At 40.7% G+C, this 13870-nt stretch overlaps 1 protein-coding gene across 2 annotated transcripts in view; it reads left to right on the top strand.

The window, feature by feature from the left end:
* Positions 1-13870, top strand: part of Patj (PATJ crumbs cell polarity complex component) — a 313297-nt gene that overhangs the window by 154070 nt on the left and 145357 nt on the right. The gene's annotated exons all lie outside the window — the stretch shown is intronic.

Below are 13870 nucleotides of genomic sequence, written 5' to 3'. Positions count from 1 at the left end.
GCATTTTAGACGCAGATGGAAGCAGAATGTCACTAAGGAGGCAGCAGCACATAAAAGGCTGTGTTTTCTAAACTGTAAATAGTCCCTAAATACTATTGATCATAGTGACTGGCCTCTGTCATCCAAGACTGCAGCTTTGATTCATTAGATGTGGGGACTCAGCCTCTGCAAGCATCACCAGCAACTTCTTGTTAAATATACATTCTGCCTCTCAATAGCATAAGCTTCTGTTGACTTTTTAAAAATTAATGTGTTAGAACCAGAGCATCTTTTTAATCCAGTTAAGATGTGAGCTCTTTAGAACCAATAAGGGTCTCTTAAGTACCTTTGTCTGTAGAGTCAGTTTTACTCAGAATCTGATGCAATATGACTTTCTTTTCATGGTCAGCAGAATGACTCAAACTAGGTTTGCTCCTGCACCAGCAGGACATATGCAGCAGTCCCGATTTAAGTGAGCAAGCCTTATTCCTGGCTATTCTCTCAAGATAACCGACTGAGCGTGAACTTTGCTCTTTGCCACAGCATCACTTCTGGGCTTTTTGCTGTGACCTATTATTCAGTCTGCATATTTAGTCTCCAGGAAATAGTTGAGCTGTTAAACAGATGTGTCACAGCTGCCCCACAGGGACAACTGTCTTCGCTGTGTTTTTCTGTTCTGCAGTTAGAATTGCTTTCTGGTAGCGAATTGTCATCTTTTCAGGAGTCTCCTCAAAGAAACTGTGGGGATGACCTAGAACTTGGTGAAGCGAGATGCTTCACTCTAGATAGACTCCTTAAGCCATTGGCTTGTTGTGTTTGTATTTCAGGTTCTCAGTTTTTGTTTTTGCTTTTGTTTTATTGGACTTTTTATTGTTTTTCTTTAGATCAGTCCAAAGAATAAATACATTTAAATCTCTTCACTACCCTGAAGTTGTTATTGTCCATGCTTCAAAGCCCTGGTAAACCCTTAAAAGTTGTCATAGCAGTTTTCTGGAAACTGCATTATGTGGATGCAATAATTAGGGATTTTTATGTCCTTTGCATTTAATCAAAATAATATATGAACTCAACTTTCAAACTGTGATTAGCTACAAAGTCGTGTTATAGTGGAGCATGTGTGTGCTGTGTGTTTTGTTCATAGAGCTTCTGCTCAGGATTAACTGGTCATGATTTATATGGTAAATATCTTCAACATTTTAAAAAAAGTCCTGTCTTTATACATTTAACTCCAAATTCATTTTTAAAGATTTGTTTATTCTTGTATTATCTATATATATGTGTGCCTGCATGAGTTTATGTGTTCCATGTACCTGCAGGTACCCAGAAGTCAGAGGACAGCAGAGTCACAAAAGGTTGTCAGTCACCTGATGAAGGTGCTAGAAACCAAATCTAGGTCCTCTACAAGAGTAATAAGCACTCTTAATCATTGAGCCATCTCTCTAATTCCAAAGTATATTTATGTCTAATGACATAGTGTTCATTGTTTCTGCACTCAGTTAATTTTACATGTGTGTATTTATTTGTTTGTTTGTGATATTTTGTATGGAGTCAGGCTGTTGTGTTAAACAGACTTAAGCATGATATGCTGTCTAACATGATCCTGTCTAAATAGGAAAGTGTGTGTGAGTCAGGAAAGGTGTGCACGCTTATCATTGCAGTATTTGATATCTAGTGCGAAGATTGTTGTGACTTTGAGAGTAGATGAGACAGAGAAACCGAGGGTGGGAGAGGTTGAGGGAGGAAGGGAAGAAAGGGAGAGAGGGAACAACAGCAACAGAACAGAAAGTGAACCGAGAGCAAAGAAGCACTGGAAGCCGGGCCAGGGGAGGGAAAGGAAAGAAACTGAACAAGTTGCTTCTCAAACTGTAGTCTGAAGTTTACAAGTTCAATATTTTCTGAACTAGAAACAGTTGTAGTTAACTTAATGAGCTTGTATATCAGAACACTGAAATAGACTTCCTAGTTTCATTTATTTCCTTTTTAAAGTATGTTTACTGTATACTCTACTAAATGCTTCACATGTTTTATTTTCTTTTAGTTTCTCATATAGTTTAATGCATTATTGGTCTTATTTTAAAGGTGAAGTGTATATGACTCCATTGTCTGTTTTTAACAAGTTTAATTGTGCACATTTCCAAATAACCCATTCCATTTGCCAAGTCAAATAGGCAACTTTTTTTCTTAGTTAGTAATGTGTTTTTTTGTATCTGTTCATTGGACAAACATGCCAACCTAAAGCATGCTGACATTCTGAGAAAATAGCCTCTGCCTTCTTCAGCTCTCCACACTTTAATAGTGAAGGTTCCTACTCAAACCGATGAGACTGAATTGGGAGGATTACAGTAATGGAGGCGTGCCATGAGCTGAAGGGTGCATCTCACTGTTTGAGGCGCAGCATGAGCCAGACCTCCCTCTCGGCACCAGCAGATTTTTCTTCCTCTATTGACAAATTAGTGCATTCAGAGAAGTAGCAGGTCTCCTGATGTTAGCAAGAGGGAAATGGGTGAGTTGGTAAAAAATGGAAATGTTTAGGTAAAATTTGGAAAAATTGTACTTTGCATCGTTTCTTATTTCCATGTTTGTCCTGGTTGAGATGGGTGATATTCATATTTTATTCAGTAGTATCTTGAATTGAATTTGGATCTTAGCTCAGTAGTTTTTATGCCTGTTTCAGGTACTCAATATCTTGCAGTATCTGCTGTCTCAAATCTTAAGAAATCTAGTCCAGATGCAGGCACATCCTGGGAATGGGAATTCTCACCATCTCATGAAACAAAGATCTGGCAGTATACAACATTCTAGAGGAGACTGACTGATGGCTAGAGGGCTGGCTTCCTACCTGAGTTGTCTCGGGGAGACTATGATGCTTCTTTGTTTCTTTTTTTATTTTTTATTTATTTTTTTTAAAGAAAGAAAGAAAGAAAGGGTAGCCCATTCTGGACTGAACCTTACTATGTAGCCCAGGTCGAACTTGTATCAATCTTCCTTCTAGATGTGGGAATCTCAGACATGAGCTACCAGCTTCTTTATATCTGCCGGGATAGAGTACGCCTGTATTCTATGTCAGCTGTGGCTGCTGCTCCATGTTGTGTGGAACTGCCAAAGCCTTCTTTTCATGGTCATTGCTTTGCTTCTTCAAATGTCAGGCGTTGTGTTGTATTTTAATAACTTGTAAGCTATTTAGTCCCCTGTTTTGATTGTTTCTTAAAAAGTGACATCGTGGCCGGGCAGTGGTGGCGCACGCCTTTAATCCCAGCACAGAGGCAGGCAGATCTCTGGGAGTTCAAGGCCAGCCTGGTCTACAAGAGCTAGTTCCGGGACAGGCACCAAAGCTACTGAGAAACCCTGTCTCGAAAAACCAAAAAAAAAAAAAAAAAAAAAGGACATCGTGGTAGGTAGATAATCTGAATTGCAGGGTAACAGAATCTGTGATAACTTTCTGTTCTGTAGCCCCCTGAGATCTGCAATATGTTTTCTTAAGTTTGATTACTACTTCCCTTAAGAACACGGTGTCTGAGGCTTGTAAGCTGTGTGAGATTAGCTGTGTAGGTTTTGTTTTTCCTTACAATAAGAGTGTAAGTTATTGTCTTCAGTCTTTCTGCGTGTATGTTGTTCCTTTCTTTTTTTGCAACTCAAAAGTTACAGAACCTATCAGTGAACAGAACAGTTTTCAAAGTATGGCCCACTAACCTCTGTAGGAACATTTTACTTCTATTTTGGACCCTCATGAAAGGAGGGTCACAAACATTGAAGAAGCTAAATAAATGGCTCACTAGCCCAGGAACAGGGTCCTGGGTAAAGAGGACAAGTAGGTGTGACAACCTGTAGACTATGGGGTGTAATTATTACAGATAATCCACAGATAAGGGACCTGGGATTTTGAAATGGAAGTGAAGCCCAGGAAGGAAGTAGGACCATTATCAGATGTGCTTCAGGGCATTTGACTATATACTCCTTAGTGATCTGAGCTCAGAATTGCTAAGGCTTTCTTTCACATTACACATGAAACATCCTAGAAAGGCTAATCAAAGGCAGGCCAAAGGTTTTCAGAGCAACTGGAAAAGTGGGTTAAGGCCTATATCCAAACTCCAACCCCACACGCTTCTGGCTTGGCTTTGTTGAAAAAGCTGAGCACTCAGGCCTCAGACCTGGAGATTTAGGATATTGGGTGGCCTGTGCCCCCCTAAAGCACTCAGGAATTCACTCTTGAGAGTCTAGATACAGGCCTTCACCATGTCTGCAGGTAATCCTTCAAACCAGACAGCAGGACTTTGTCCTATGAACACCTTCTTGACTAATGCTGGGTGGTGCTAGTGACATAGAATTCTACTAAAGTTTAAACAAAGATGACCTGCCTGGAAAGGGTTAAAATATATTCAGTGTCCCATCCTCAACATCTGAAGGCCACAGTCCTCCATGAGTTAACTGCATGCTCTCTGGGTGTCATGTAGCATTGATGTCTTGGGGATGTAAAAGTGAGTGGTACCTGGTTCTGTGTGAGTGCCTGTCCTCTGAGGGAGATAGCTGTTAATACTTTCTCACCAGGCAGGAAAAGCATGGCTTCAAGAGCTCAAGGTAACTTTTTTAATCCATGACTTATGCAGAATATGGGCCTGTTATCTACAACCTAGTATTTGGGGGAGTTCACTTAGTTCCTCCCAGCCTCCAGTTTCTTCTGTCTAGGAGAAACTATGGAAGTATTATTACATGAAGTCACTTATTTGAAGGTAACTATGTAGCATAGTTATATTATAAACTGGAGTTGGAATTGCTCCTAAGATTTTAGATTGGTGTCAGCTGCTTCCAGCCTTCCTTTCTCCTTGGCTGTGCCACTCACTTCTTCCTCCGAGGTGCAACCCCTCTTTGTCTTTTCTTTTTCTTGTGAGGTTAGCACTTGGTCAGTGATGTGTGAAATCTTGTCCTGGTCTCTCCCATCGGCTGCTTTCAAGGTGGGATCTGGCAAAGCTGTTATCTTTGTGTCTGAAAGAAATATTGCAAAAGAAAAAAAAAGTTAAAGCTCAAAGCATGGCCATAAAGGCTCTAAAGCTTTACAACTGTGCACAGTACCAGCCCCTGAGATCGCTGCATCTGCTGCTCTGTGGGACGGGTGTGGGTGACAGGCAGCATCTGCTGGCTCTGACAGTTTCTGGTATCTGTTTTGTGTCATTGTCAGAGTCCTAGCTGCCGGATGTTCAGAATATAATCGTTTTTGCTAGGTTTTCAGGTATGTGGGAAAAATGTCTCTTCCCTTAAGGAGTCTTTATGTGCAGCTTGTAGTCTCCTTCCTGACGTACATGTTATTTACATAAAAGGAGACTTAGGTCACAATAGAACCCGAAGTACAGTATTAAGACTTCACTTCTTAAAATGGGTACTCTTTTGTTGTAGAAAGAGTATATCTAATTTGCCACTAAACACCCTTTTCACATGTATGGTTTCGTAGGGGTTAGCGATTTATTTTATTATGTGTTTGTGTGTATGTACACGTGTACTGCACATGCATAAAGATCAGAAGACACTTCTATCCTTGCACAGTGGGTCCCAAGGATTGAACTAAGGTTATCGGGCTTGGTGGAAAATGCTTCTTACCCGTGGAGGCCCATGGAGTCAGCTGTTTGCACTAGTGCAGACCAGTTCTTCGAAACATTTCCACCCTCCTAAACTGAAGCTCTGTGTGATTAAACAGCACTGCTTTTCCTCCTGTCCCTAACCACCATTGTAGCTCCTGTTTCTGTGATTATGACTATACCCCACTAAAGGGAATCATACAAGATTTGACCTTATGTGACTGCCTTATTTTATTTAGCACAGTGTCATCAGGGTTCATATATATTATAATATACGACAAGCCTTTTCTCATTTTAAAAGCTGCATGTTATTGCACTGTGTGTATACATAACATGTAATTATCCATTCGTTCACTGGTAGACATTTGGGCTTCTTCCAGCTCTTGGCAGTTGTGCTGGACACTGCCATGAATAAAGGTATAGATCTCTTTAGGACCTGATTTTAAGTCTTTTGGATGTGAATTGAGATTGCTTAATCACATGGCAGTTAGACTTGTAAGTTTTTTGAGGAATTGTGTTTCTGTTTCCATAGCAGTTGTATCGTTTTGTCATCTAACAGCCATACATGCACAAGGACCCAACTTCAAGTTCTCACAACATGTGTATCTTTTATAGCAGCCATTCAAGAGAAATACTAATTGACTGTGGCTTCAACCCGTATTCGGTCGTGCTTAGTAATGCCGAGCATGTTCCCACACGCATCCTGGCAATTGTATATCGTTTTGTAGCATTGTCTCTTCAAGTCCTTTGCTCATGTTTAAAGTGAGTTGTTTCATTTTACAGTGTATATCCAAGATATAAACCACTTATGGAGTATGTTCAGCTTGTGGCTTTTAAATCTCTTGATGAATGAAAGTTTAATCTTGATATCGTCCCCATTTGTCTATCTTTACTTTTTTCATCATATTCAAGAAATCATTACAAAATCCAGGTCATGAAGCTTTGCCTTATTTCCTTCTAAAAATGGTGTAATATGGGGAATGGAGCTTCTTTACCTGACTCTATTTAAAAGATAAAACAAAACAAAAAAAAAACCTTTCAGGCCACAGTAAAATTCCCAGTTCCCCACACCCTTTTCCCTCACCCCCATGTCGGTCCTCTGCTGGAGCATATCTGCTGTGATGAATGAGTTGCTCTGATGCATGCTCACTCTACCACCCTGTGGTTTGCATCTGAGTTGTTTGTACTGTTTCATGTCCCACAGTTTTTGACAGAGTTACAGTGGACATCTGATCACATCTGCCCAAGGAGTGCCCACGTGACAGTGCCACTGACCTAAAGGTCCTCTGCAACACCTACTCATTCCTTCTGTCCCTGCTAGGGGTTAATTTTTAATTGAGAGTACTTTGCCTATTCAAAAGATATCACCATCAAAGTTTTCAGTCACTTGGTTTCATATTCAATAACATAGAAATTTAAGAAGGATTACCTTCATTTTCTTCCTGTCAATCTTTGTTAACAAAAGCTTCAGAACCACAAAACTGTCCTTAGGAAAATTGCCATCTCCTTTGCCCCCTCCTCAAGCACAGCATCTTTTATTCTTATGACGGTGTTTGGTCTGTTTTATGAAGCCTGTGGGTGAAAGCAGACAAGATTCCCATTTAACCCATGACCAGACTGAGGCTGGACTAAGTAAATGATCTGCCCAGGGTTTCTTGTCTAAGAAATAGAGTGAGGTTCTTAACCCCGTCTACAGTTCCACATTAATGCCCCGTGGCCTCAAAACTGTATGAACACATCCATGCCCTGTGCGACAGTAAGGAGACCATGGTGGTGGCTGCTTTCTTCACCTGAGGTCTCTTTATGAGCTGTTTGTTTCAGAAATGTTGGCACTCAAGCTCAAGGCTCTATGTGTGGAAGGAACATGCTGTACCACTGCGCAACACTCCCAGCTCTGTTGAAAACCTCATAGAAACTCAGAGGCCATGGGATAAAATTGTTAAATACAATTATTTATTATTGCTTGATGTTATTTGAATGAAATGAATTATGTATAGGTCACATTATAGCAAATGAGAAAATTCATTTTTTCCCATTAAACTAATTTTTAAAGGACTCATGGGATGTTTTTTGTCACTGTGTAAGAATTTCTGTGTAACCTTCTGCCTGTTAGTTAAACTCTCATAGTCTGTTTACTCTTGTGTAAAATAAAGACAGTTATAACAATAATTTTAAAACATGCTATGTAATTAAAACTGGTTTAATGGAGATTTTAGGAGCTTTCTAGGAGATAAGGAAAGCTGTATCTGCTGAGGGAACAAACTTCATGAACTGGTAGGTAGGAGAGACACCGTGCTGAACTCTTTTAGGTCTTTAACAAGTCCTCTTGCTCCTTGGGCTGGAAAAGGGATGAAGATGTAAAGTTAACTACTTTGTAAGAAGCTAATAGGTACAATTTAGCAAAATGGAATTTGAAAAGTAGCTTTTTTTTTTTTTTTTTTTTTTTTTGGTTTTTCGAGACAGGGTTTCTCTGTGGCTTTGGAGCCTGTCCTGGAACTAGCTCTTGTAGACCAGGCTGGTCTCGAACTCACAGAGATCCGCCTGCCTCTGCCTCCCAAGTGCTGGGATTAAAGGCGTGCGCCACCACCGCCCGGCTGAAAAGTAGCTTTTTCTTTAACTTTACCATGTATCTTTTAATAAAAGTCTTTGATCCTAAAGTTTGTTTCTAAATAATAAATAACATGTGAATGACCCAAAAAAGACATCATTACTATTTAATCTTTCTAGACTTTTACTCATCGCAATAGGAGAGAGAGAGAGAGAGAGAGAGAGAGAGAGAGAGAGAGAGAGAGAGAGAGAGAGAATGAGAGAGAGAGAATGAGAGAGAATGAGAGAGAGAGAGAGAGGAAGTTACTATAAGGGTAAAAAACTCAAGGCATGTCCAGCATGATGGCACTTGGGAGGCAGAGGCAGGTAGGTCTCTGTAGGAGCCTGGTCTACATAATGAATTCCAGTACTGCAGATCCTATCTCAAAAAAAAAAACCCAAAACTCAGGCCTTGTATGAGTGCTTGGCAAAATACTGTACCATTGAGCTGTATCTTCATTCCTATTAAGAATTTTTGATTTACTTGTAACCTATGTTTTGATCAGTATAGGTACTGAAGAATTTCTAAGTTTGTGTTTTTGTATATCATTTATATATTTATGGTGCACCTGCAGCTCTGCCTGTATTGTTCAGAGGTAGTGTCTTCCCTGCTGGTGCTAACAATGATCGACTAATGGCAGCTCAACCGAGCCCTGCTGCATTTCAGCTGGAATTCTGCTTTCTTCCTCTCTGAACCTTATTCCAGCAGTTATATGAAATTATACTGTGTATAAGGCCTGATTGCAAGTTCATGCGAAGAGAAGAGTTGGCTTCTGTTTTCTGTCACTATGGGGCCAGGTCACTTGGCAGATACCACATTATAATTCTTTTCTACTTGCGTCTACACTTTAATTATCTGAAGCTATCATTTTCCCTCCTCCAGAAAATATAATTAAACACCCACTGCTGTCAGTGCCAGTGCTAGTGACAATGAGCTGATGCCCACAGGGACTTTCGCTAAGCAGCTTTGCATGAGGCCTGACTGGAAACAGAGTCTACCCTGTTCTTCCACCTTGCTGCTGCGCTCTAATCGCAGGGGCTTTGCGGCACAATATTCCTATGGTGACTTAAACAAACAAAACCCACCCCTGTTTTGAAGTGCACAATGTAACATAACGATTGTAAAGAATGCTTTTAAAATTGTATTCTGTTTTTCTCAGTGCTGTTTTCCAATTGAAAATGGTTTTGGTGGTTTCTCATACTTGGCTTGGGTCTTGTTTTCAGTCAACTCTACCACTGACCCGCATCCCAGCCCAACAATAGTCTATAGAGGTCTACTAAAATAATATAATAAAGGCAACTCCTTTGTCCAGTCTCCAGAAAGTGACAGTTTGTAGATTTGACAGAGAAGCCAGACAGCAGTGAAAATGGAGTCCACCTCAGCTGCTCCGGGGACAGTAATTTTGGAAATGGTGTAGTGAACTGTTGCTCTGGCAGCAATCCCTCAGGGCACAGAGTGTAGCGGGAAGCCTGCGCACATGAACGTGGATGTCCATGTTGCTTTCTTCCCTACTGAGGTGGATATACTTTCCCTCAGGACTGATTTCATGTTGCTTTCACTGTAAGATGGTCAATGAACCTATGTTTGTCTTTGTAGATTGATCATTTGTCAACTATCTCCCCCACTGCATGACTGCCTCAGAGCGTCTCCACATCTCTCCTTACCAGAGGGCTTTCGCTGAGTGCTCGGTCTCACGGCCTGAAATAAAGAAAGAAGGAGCTGGGCCGAGACCTGTGGAAGTGAGAAGCAAAGATGGCCCACCTGTACCTTCAGTTCTGACTGACCCAGTTGCCTTAGTGTCGAGACTCATAGTAGTAACACTGACCTGACGTGAGGATTTTTGGATTCTGTTACTCAGTATACCCTCTGTTGGGATTAAGCTCTCAGACCTTCAGTGTCCTTGATTTCAAGTTCTGGTCTGGCTTCTTTGTCTCTCCAAACTAAGTATGGCAGTTAAGAGGTTAGGTACTGACTGAGCACGTCAGATCACTGTCTGCTGTCACATGTCTAAAAGAGCCCAATGGTACTGAAACTTGCAGTGTTTTTGACAGTATCTAATTCAAGTTTTACTTTTTCTTTTAATTCACCCCATAGTAAGTAGCATAGTAACTGTTACAGAGTTGGCATTCAGACCTTTTAATGAAAAATGGAGTCAAGTTACTTATTACTATGTCTTCTTGAATTACTTTTGCTCTCTTTCCCTAGATATCTTTAATCCAGTTTGTATCTATTTCCTGTCACTCTTAGGTGCATAGTTAGGTCCTGCTAAATGGCCAGGTGTCCTATTTTTTTTTCTCCCTAAGCTATCCTTCCCGCTCCAAACACTGCTAAAAGCGTTCGAACCATCTCTACCCTAGGTTTGGAACTTCTCGACCACCTGGCCGTCACTGTAGTTCCAGAGTTGTCTTTTCCATTCCCAAGCTCTGGGCAGCCAGGCAGCCATTGTCTATTATTGTCTATTGTTCGTACCCTAAGTCAGCCATTGTCACCTCTTGTGCTCCTCTGAACATCCCCTCAGTTTCCTTGCCAGCCTTCCCATTCCCGTACTCAGATGTGCCGACAGCTCACAAACCGTATTGCTATTGTCTTTCTCGTTTTCTATTAAAATATACTAATTTTGCCTCTTTTTTCTCATCACTCCAGTTTTCCTCTTGATCCTTCTGTGCCCTTTTTCTTTCTCTTCAAGTGTTTGCCACTGACTGTTAAACTCCTCCAAGTCCCACCCAGAGTCAGACGATATATGTTCTTTCTGTTTCCCCCAAGTTAGAAACTCCAGGGGTTGCAGACATGACTCAGCAAGCACTTAAGAGCACTGCCTGCTCCTCCAGAGGTCTTGAGTTCAATTCCCTGCACTCCCAAGGCAGCTTGTAGCTGTCCATAGCTCCAATTCCAGGGGATCTGGTACCTTCACAGATATACATGCAGACAAAACATCAATGCACATAAAACAAACAAACAAACAGCTAAATAAATAAAAAGAAATTCCAAAAGAACATGGATAAGTTAGCTTTTTCCTTCCTCTAGCTGATAGGAATCCGGCATGCATCTTTAGTGTGTGGAAGCATACTGGATTTGGAGTGGGGCCCATCCAGGCATTACTCATAGGTCTGCATGGCACTTAGGAGCTGTGCACTGAGCAGTTTCCAGACCTTGCACTGGCCCCAGTTTCACTGTCTCAAGAACAGTTGTGTGCTGCAGGCTTAGTCAGATGCTTTTGTACTATTGCCTTTCAGTCATGAGGTGTTCAAACATTTGCAACTATGAAAAAAACTGAATTCCCAGCACACTGTTTTTCTTAAATATATATGATATATACTGTGCTGGCTAGTGTTATATCAACTTGACTCAAGCACAGGTCAACTGTTAGTCATCTCAAAGGAGGGACCCTCAACTGAGAAACACCTCCATGAGATCCGGCTGTAGAGTATTTTCTTAATTAGTGATTGATATGAGAGGGCCCAGTCATTGTATATGGGGCCATCCTTGGGCTGGGGCTTCTGGGTTCTATAAAGAAAAAAAAACATAGGCTGAGCAAACTATGGAGAGCAAGTCAATAAGCCGCGTCCCTCCATGGCCTCTGCATCAGGCTCCTGCCCTGTTTGAGTTCCTTCTCTGACTTCTCCAATGATGGACTGCGATATGGAACTGTAAGCCAAATAAACCTCTCCTCCCTTCTCTGACTTCTCCAATGATGGACTGCAATATGGAACTGTAAGCCAAATAAACCTCTCCTCCCTTCTCTGACTTCTCCAATGATGGACTGCGATATGGAACTGTAAGCCAAATAAACCTTTCCTCCCCAACTTGCTTTTGGTCATGGTGTTTCATCATAGCAACAGTGATCCTAACTAGGACATATACTATTCTATCTAATTCAATAATAATCAAGTTTTTCTACATTTCTTATATCTACATATTATTTTTCTTTTATTTTTGCACTCCTAGATAGCTTATCAATACAGCTGCTGTGGCACACACCTAGACTCCCTGCACTAGAGAAGCTGAAGCAAGGATATCAGAATTTGAGGCCAGACTGTGGAAACAAGGGGAAAAAGAACAAAAAGAGAAAAACACCATTAATGTACCTAGCACTCTTACTGCTTTTCTCTAATGTATAATCCACAATCAAATTTTTTATTAGATCAGAAATTTTCTGGTTGGTTTGTTTGTATCCAAAGTTTACATATATTTTAAATGAACATTGAGATATATACTCAGAGAACTGTATTATTACAATTAATATTAACTAATACAAAGAACTAAAATAACTGAATTTGCACAGGGCCCTATCCAGTCCATTAAAGAGAGCTTGACAGCATCAAGAACTCATGCCTCCTTTAGCTAGCTGTTTCTTTTCTGTTTTCAAAGGACACTTCCTCCTTGACATCTAAATCCAGAGGTTAATTATGTGTGGTTTTGATTCTGTGCATAAATGGAATCAAGGTACTCACACCTTCCTGTCTTGTTTTGCTCAGCAATGTGTTTCTGATATTCAGTAATGTTGTTCCCTGTGAAGTACTTGCTTTTGCTGTATTTCCAGTGTAGCAATGTACAGTGATGTGTGTTGGGGAATAGCCTCAGGTTGTGAGGAATTGAGTCAGTTCAGAGCTTGAGCCCCTAGCTAACAGGAATTGCTTAGTTCCAGCCTGATTGTTTGCTCCACCTGCAGAAACGATGTTCCCAAGTATGGAAAAGAGTGTTCCTTCTTTCCAGTCAAACCACAGAAAGTAGCCATAATTTCCCGGTAGCTACCCATGTCCCCACCACCTCTAAGCCTGCTCAACTTTCATCCCTCGGAAAGGTTGAGCTCCTCCCTGTTCCAATAAAGCAGTCCCAGCCTGTTGCTCAAGTCTGTCTGCTCCTTTGCCTTGTTTTTTCTTGTGTTTGGTTTTTCTACTGTAAGTGGATGTTGTAAAGATTCTAATTGATGATTTAGAGCTTACCAAGAGGTAACATAGTGTCTAACAAGAAAGGTTCACCTTGAGTTTTATTACAAATATAAAGCCTTGTCTTTTAGTTTTCTGTCTGCCTATTGTTTGGTTTGGGTTTTATTCATCTAATGGGAAAATTATAGATTTCTCTTCTAGTTGAGGCCTCCTCCTACACACACACACACTGTATGCTGTCTTCAGAAAATAATGACTCTCAAGTTGGCTCTCTTCATTTTTATTCTTCTAAAATTGTTATCTTATTTTTATATCTAATAAATTCAATTTCTGAGAGTAAAGAGCATTAAATAACTTTAAACTGTAATACTTTGTAATTCTGCCGAGATTCTCTCACGGGTTCTAGAGGCAAACTCTCTGGGGTGGCCAGCTTCAGTCCTCGCTCCCTGTGTTACACTGCGAGTCATTGCTCCCCCTGTGCTTGAGTTTCCTTACCTGCAAAGCTGAGGATTCCATCCTGTAAGAATCCTCATAAAATCCAGAGACGTTCAGCTGTCCATGCTGGGAGCAACGTCTACCGCAGAAGAGCAACCTAAATATTACTTACTCTTGTGCTTAATGGCTTCGTGCTTTTGTGTTTTGACTGTTAATTTCCCATATAGATTTATATAACATTATCAAGCCTGCATGTTGGAAGAATATTGGCTATACTTCGTAGCCCTTTCGTTGTAATTTTAGTTTCTTTATGCTAATGCGTTGTCCTCATTTTCTGTTTGATATGAATATTCACCTGAGATGCTCCACTTGAGCTCACATTTTGCTTCTGATTAGCTTTGGTTTTCTTCCTTCAG

Source organism: Chionomys nivalis, chromosome 11 (genome assembly GCF_950005125.1).
Source record: "Chionomys nivalis chromosome 11, mChiNiv1.1, whole genome shotgun sequence".
Taxonomy (NCBI): Eukaryota; Metazoa; Chordata; class Mammalia; order Rodentia; family Cricetidae; genus Chionomys; species Chionomys nivalis.
Note: the sequence above shows the minus strand (reverse complement) of the source record. Positions and strands in the feature narration are given on the sequence as shown.